Source organism: Notothenia coriiceps, unplaced genomic scaffold, assembly GCF_000735185.1.
Source record: "Notothenia coriiceps isolate Sejong01 unplaced genomic scaffold, NC01 NC01_scaffold00018019, whole genome shotgun sequence".
NCBI classification, from domain to species: domain Eukaryota; kingdom Metazoa; phylum Chordata; class Actinopteri; order Perciformes; family Nototheniidae; genus Notothenia; species Notothenia coriiceps.
In genome coordinates, this window is record NW_011350720.1 from 74797 (window position 1) to 82573 (window position 7777).

At 38.8% G+C, this 7777-nt stretch overlaps 1 protein-coding gene across 1 annotated transcript in view; it reads right to left on the minus strand.

Moving 5' to 3' along the window:
• LOC104950771 (ankyrin repeat and sterile alpha motif domain-containing protein 1B-like) overlaps positions 1 to 7777 on the minus strand; it is a 28520-nt gene that overhangs the window by 2757 nt on the left and 17986 nt on the right. The gene's annotated exons all lie outside the window — the stretch shown is intronic.

Here is a 7777-nt window from a genome sequence, read left to right on the forward strand (position 1 = left end):
AATGTGCTCCAGGTCAAAAAGTCAACCTCACATGATGATGAGAACCAGTTTTCAAGCACAGTAAATATTCTCTTCCCAGAGTATATGATGGGACCAAGGTGATGATTTAGTACATGGTTTTAATAATACTTTTGCTTTTCAATGTTTGCCATTTCAAACCATGAGCTGGTTCAAATCATATTTGCCTTGATTTACAATATGTTCTCATTTGTTTTATCAGTAGGCCTACAGTTTTGAAGCTTTTGTGCTTTTCCTTGCCACAGTCCACTTTGGACTATATGAAATATTTCAGGATTGCACTTTTAACTCACTTGAAATGTTCTCACTTGCTTGGTTTCAAAACATAACAAATGCCATAATCTGTTCATTGGGGACCATCAATGCTATTTTTCATTGCTGTTGCCGGCCACTATTGCTCATGTAAACGTACTACTGCTGCGCCCCCTGTAATCTCAGATGCACCCTGAGTCATTTTGTTCTGGAACCGGGCCTGTACACGGCCATATACTAAACAAAAGAACCCATTCCGTGTCCTGTTATTGTTTACTTCCTCTCTTCCTTCTTCTGGTGATTTATCTGGCGTCCAGCGCTCCGTCTTTTAACCTCTTTTCCTTTCTCTTTCTTGATCCTACTTAGCAAACTTCATTATAGTCCTTGACAGTGGTCTGTACTCTATTAACAACGTGTCACATGTTAAGAATTTACAATCAGAATCGAGTATTCAACTAAGCCTTGTAATACAAGTTATAAGTAGCCTTAATGGCCGGCACAGTTGTTATGCTATACCACATTGCCCTTCATTGGATGCATAATGAGCTGCACTAAACTACATTTTAGCATTTATAATACCTAGCCATTATTTTGCGGTTATTTTGGTGAAAGAACTAAAAGTAGTGTAACTCATTACATTTCAGAGACAGTAATATTGTAATGTAACTTATTAATTTCAAAAGACAGTAATAAGTAATATGTAATATATTACATTTTCGAAGTAACTTGCCCAACACTGCCTCTAACTGGCATTTCTCTAAAGCAGGGGTTTTCAAAGTGTGGGAAGGTGAGCCTCCCCTCAGAGAACATAAGAACAGCCGAGCCCCCCCTCCCAATTATTATTGCTATTATTATTGTTATTGTTGCTACTGTATAATGCAGGTGTATTCAATTGCATTTCAAAGAGGTCCAGCAAGAGGACATGTCATTAAATGCTCTGTTTTAGCTGTCAACCTTTCTCTTTTTTGAGCACGCCATTTGAAATGACTCCGACTGTTTCTCTCTTCTTGTCTCGTCTCTGTGTGTGTTTGAATCTATCGTGCTGACTCACTGACTGCACCGATTTGATTGGCTGAGTCGCGTCACCTCCTTAAAACATGAAACAATAACTTTTTAAAACCTTTTTATCTTTATGTTTTAAACATATTCTGTAATTGTTTTTAACATTTTCAACATTGGATAAATCCTTTTATGCTCCCGGCAACACACTGCACGTCAACTTTGCCTCCTTATTACACTCACCCCTAGTGGGAACAATGAGTCCAGATCATCCTCTGGTTGCAGCCTTGACCGGTACTTGCTTTTGATCAAAGTCAAAGCGGCAAACCCGCACTCACACAGGTAGGTGGAGGTGAAGGGAATGGTGGTCATTACATAAACCTAAATGGTGTTGACATTATCCTTGGTTGGGTAACATGGATGATAACAATTAAAAACAACAACCTGTAATAGGAATTGAAAGAGGATTTCCCCCCCCAATCTCATCATTTACAACATTAACTCTGTCAATATTAATAATGTGAAGTCATATAAATAACTCTATGGTAAGTAGTTATGTTGGTATTTCTGTTATAATTGGTTGAGTTTCTGCCTCTTAGCTCACTTGCTGGCAACTCTCAGGGGAACGTTTGATATTTGTTTTCTTAACTGATGTTCTGGGAAAAAAAAAAATAAAAAAAAAATAAAAAATGTCATGGGCTAGATAGCTCAGATATGCCCATCCTCTCCCTGCTGAGAAGATTAAAGATACTCTTGATCTGAAAGCTTGAATTTCCCATTTGACCCAAATATGTCTAACAGTTAGTGGTTTCTGGGAGGGCTGCGGACGTGGCTCATATCGCATGAGAAGGATGTTATTACAGCTTGTAATGATGACACACAAGATGGTCAGCAAACATCCTTTGGTGGACTGTAGCAGTAATCAAGCTGTTACACTGGCAACTTCTATATGTCACTTTGTTGGAGGAAATTCTTGTTATCTCTCTTGTCAAAACCTTATCAAACTGCAAACAGATTATCTGTCACATTAGCATTTTGTTGCGAATAAGTAACAGAGAAGCTCAAGGTGGGAGATATCGATAGCAAGCCTTAATTATTACCTTATCAAGGCTATTTTAACACCCCATGCAACAGTTTTGTAGATACTGCTTCTAATCAGTGCTCAAGGAGATGTCTCAGCAGTGATTTATATATCAGTGTTTATATGACCTGCTTCACTGCTTAGCCCATGCAACCTGAGCAGCACGGAATTTAGTGTTTTCAAAGATTCTACATGTAAATGGTCGATGAATTTTCCAATATTTGCAGGCAATCAAAGTGATTTAGCTAAGACTTACATTCATACAGTCATTTGGGGTTAGGGGTAGGGTTATTGTCCTGCATGTGGACTAAACCTCTACCCCTCTGATTGGTGGACAACCGGTATGTCTTCGGAATTACAGCTTTCCATTTTTATATGTGATGTACAACACTAGGAAACCGAAATGTGTAGAACGAAACAATGTTTTAAAGAGACTTAACAAAAATGTGTGCACAATGGAGCAATTAGTACATTAAGAAGCTGGGAGTGGCAAACATTGAGGCATACATCAATTTACTTCTGTCACCATGAACCTCACAAAATCCCTTCCATTATTGGCAAGAATGTGAGTCTCATCACAATTGCGCGCATGATTGCGTCAAGACATATGCAGTACTTCCTTTCACATTTCAAATCTGTGGAATTCCCTTGAAGTTGCACATTTTCACATGTACAAACTATAGGCTTTAAGGCTCAATTTGTCATGTATCAGCCCCTACCAAAAATGCCTAATGTATCACCCCGGCTAAAGCCTATTTATAATTTGGGGTGGTTTTTCCTTCATAGTCATTACGGCTAAGGACTATGTTACAGGGCTGAGCTATTCCCAGACTGCTGGTGTTGGCTTTGTGTTTAATGGGGCCTCGGGGTGTTACAATAAGATTAAACGTGGCCAGTCAGGGCACCTACTCATGTCACATAAAAAAGAACAAGGGCCGTGGTGCGTGACATTTATGAGATCGTTGGCCAAGCAGTGAGTGTTCGGGGACGCTGTTTGTTGTTGGACGCAGGTGTCTGCTGCTCGCCGAGAATTAAATTGATAGTTGGGCAACTTATCATAAAATGAACAGGGTGTGTTGTAAGATAATTACATCAGAACAGAAAGGCATCAACAACAGACACATGCTTAACATCTTACAGCGACAATATAATTTGTGCTTTTTTTCCTGTATTGGGGATAATTTAATTCTTGTTTCAAAACATTTAATTAGATTATATTACAGGTAATTTCTATATTGCACTTTGTACCAACACATGCAAATACAGAAAAAAGGCCTGTTATACATATTGTGTTATATGTAGATAATTACTATAATCACAACACACAATATCCTGTGATGAAAGACTGTTGGCAATCCATGTACAAGCCCACAATGTAGAAAAAAGCCAATTTAGTTTATGTTTTTTCCTCCACAGTGCATAACGATTTCAAACTTTAATCAAAAGTGTATTTGTATGAACTTGATTTTGATTTTTTTTAAAAAAAGTAAACTTAAAGGCAAGTTGGATGATAGCTGAAGTGGAAAAGTTGGTCAAATTGCTCTTCTTTTCCTTTCTTTTTCGTTGACAGCTCTTAACAGTGGTGGAGCAGGCAGACATATTGACTAAGAGCATGTCTATTCTCATTATTGGCTTACAGTGGGGGTGGAAAAAACGGTTTAAAGACGAGCCCCCAATCTTACAATTATTGAGATTTGAGAGCCATGCATTGCTCTTAAGATCTGACAAAGATGTGTATTTGCTTAATCATATCTTATTTTGTACACAAAGTTGTACAGTTACATGTTGATTAGGTTAAAAAAATGTGGTTATAGTTAAGATCGTAGTTTGTTGAGGTTATGGCAAGAATGTGTCTTTTTAAATACACATTTTTTTAAATGTCTCTTTTTGATAATGATAGCTTGCGTAGAGACAGGATGATTATCACCATAATCATCTACCTCATATCGATATATCTATTATATTTCCGAAAATTGCAAATTGAAGAGCATTAAAAAAGTCCCCACCACATTTCAATACGAAGTAATGTCCTTGGTAGTGGTGATCAACTGAATGTCATTGCATTTGAGTTATGTTATATGTGTTTTCACATGTTTATGTAAAGATTGCATGAGTGCAGTAGTAATAACTCCAGACATGTGTCCTTCCCACTAGGCGCTTGTGGAGGAAACACCACCTCTTTCACAAAGAGAGCTCAGCTAACCTGGCATTCAAATCACAAACCAGAGTTAAATAGAGACAGCTTGCAGTGCTTCTCCCCAGGTGTCAAGATGTTTTTTGCAGAAACATAAACAAGATGAGCAGACTGAGTAAAGCTTCAAATATTTAGTACTAGCTTGGTACAACCATATTCTTGATTTATTCTTCTCCTCAAAGCTTTTTGACAACAAACAAGGACGGCTTTCCAGTGTTTTCACCGGGAATTAAGATCCTTCAGAGGTTTCATGAGGTAACCTTGGAATTTATAACAGACCATGACCAGGGAATGTACATTTAAACAACACAACATGAAAAGCATTTCCACATATCAAAGCCATGTATCAACCCCATGTAGTAAAGATAACAATTTTACTGGTGCAGGTCTTAACTGGCGCACTGGACTATGATTGTAAAGCCATTTTGGTGTCAATGGTGGTTGTGCTTCACATTGCAAGCAAATTACCTTGTGGTTGTGTGGTTTAGCTGGAAAAAGCACAGCAGCCATAAACCACAGGAGGTCTGTAAAGGGCCTGGAACTGTAACTGGTAAATTACACATTTGGAACAAAAGCTGTTTGGCTGGATGTTGCTGTTAACAGGGGGTCATTCCAGGCAATTTAACAGGTATCTTGGTAAGTGCTCCTTCTTCCCTTTTGCTTCTGGTTGCTGTTCCTCCCAACCTTCCTGCTTTTAACCCCCATTTTCTTTCACTTCCCCTAAATTAGAGGCTGTATCAGCGGCAGTGGCGGTTCTACGGGGTGGCACGGGGTGGCAGCTGCCACCTCAGAAAAATGCCTTGCCACCCCAGCTGCCACCCCATTTGGCAGCTTTGTTTTGAAAGAAAAGTTGTGGCTCATCGGACATTTATGAGAGAAAATCTCTAATGTCCGAGTGCAAGTGAATGCAGCACAAGACGCGAGCCTTGTAACCCCCCCCCCCCTGGCGCGAGCTTGGAAATATGATTGGCGGCGATTTCATTTGAACGGGAGGACAGCGCAAAACGAGAAGTATTTCGGATACAAGTAGACAGAAGGAATGAGGTATTTGCGGTCAGGGTATGGCTGGGGTAGGCTACAGCCATACCAATAAATGGCTTAGCCCCACCATGAAAAACGATGTTAAAGTAAGCAAAATAAAGTCTGCCAACTCGCGCGGAGTAAATTGCACAGACAGCAGTTAGTAAGATTGATTTCAGTAGCCACTTGTCTGGAAATACCGAAGACTAGAAACGGTTTTGAAAACTTTTGTCACGTAGTGATCGTCTTCTCAATAGAACATCTTTGATAATGTCTTCTGGCCAATCAGAATCACGATAACGGCGTGGTGTTGTTGCAGGAAGTCCCGACGGAGAATACTTTTGCTGTAGTACATCTCTATATACATCGGTACAACTATAAGACCCCACGGTTTGATGATTGATAGGTGTGTGGGCTGTCTTTCATTTTGACACACAGAACAATGGGGGCTATCCACCCTTATCCACAATGTAAAGTAATTCACACAGCCTCTTCCCTCTCCTCTCTGTGAGGAGCAGCAGGTTCAGCTTTCAGAACAAAGTAACAAAAAACTAAAATGACATTCATTTTTTTAAATACGTTGTGTAGTAATATATATTTATTTATTTTTCTTCTTAAGAGAGCACCAGAATGTATATTTGATGTTAGTATTTCAAAAAATCTCCTGGGGGAGAATCCCCCCAGACCCCCCTGCAGGGGTTGGGTTACCTGTGGGGAAATTGCAGGATTGGCTCCAGGTCGCCCTTTTTATTTACTACAAGACAAATGTGCCTTTTTATTTCATACAGTTCAATTTGGATTGAGACAGGGAAATAATATAAACCTCACGCGTGGCGTTTCACTGTCAAGGGGAGCCTGTATGTAATTACATTGCAAATACTGACTTGAGCCCCACCACTGTATGGGTTAGCCCTACCATAGATTACCCAACACCAGCTTCAACAGCTAAGAAAGCGAAGACAGAAAAGGACACGCTGATCGCATCGAGGGGCGTGGGTGTGGGCGACTGCGATTTGTCGTCGGCCGATAGGTACCCTTTGGTCCCCGCCTAGGATCTGTTTAGTAAGTACCCCACTCGTCTCCCACCGTCCTCTTAAGACTCCCAACCGTGGGGAACCGTCTTCTATCTAAGACTAAATTAGCGTCATATGGCAAGTAGGTACAATGTGAACCTGTAGGGTTATAACTATAGAAATTGTGTATTGGTAATCAGACTCTGGAATGGGCGCATGTGTAGTCATTTCGGAATTTATTGATTTATATATGTCCACGTGTTGGCATTAAATTACTTAAAATTGACGCTTTACTCAACCACCTCTCGCCAGAATTCTTGTTTTTGTGTCTCTCTCCATGGTTTTTATTTACTGTTCTGACTGTATTGTTTTATTATGTAATTACAGAGTATGCTTCATCTATTTAGACTTACTTTATTACTTTTTATATAGTTTAGTATGAGGGTTGTGTGTTTTTGTGTTCATATACTTTATTGTGTATTTAGTTTACTATATAATATATTATTTATTTGTATATATTTAAACCTCCTCAATTAACTACGAGTTTCTTACGATCGATGTGGATGAAGTTTAAACTTCGGTCATTTATGATAGTATTATGTTTTAGTTTTCTTTAGTCGCGGTGGTTGTTGAAGTAACGTTTGTCAATGTTGGGATATTCTAAATGTAGTTTCTTTGGTAAATTGTATGTTGATCATATCTCAATTTTTTTTGACATTAAGTCGATTTGTATGTAGCGACGTCAATTAATAGGTCTACCTTACTGCTATGATTATTATATTCTTGTTTAATTAGTTCCTTCTGTTTATTATATCTGTCCCTTGCTACTTAATATTTATGTTTATTGGTCTAGATATATATTTTACTTTAAGTAGTCCTGACTTGAGCAAAAAACCCCGTCTGGGGTGTTCTTCCTTTATATAAGTTTTTGTTGTTTATTATTTGTAGTAGTAATGTATCAAAATAAAAAGTTAGTAGCTGAGATTCTTTTGTAACCGTACGGATTATTTCGACTGTACACCACCTAATGTAGAAGTTTTAGTCGTTTTCGGCAGTGTTTGTTTATATATTTAATATCTGCAGCTATATTTACTATGTTAGTCGACTCTTTTGTGATTTGAACTTATCCTGAGAAGAACAGTATCAAAGGACGTCCTAGGTTGTATAACGTATTGCCCGAACAAACGAAAGGCACGCAGG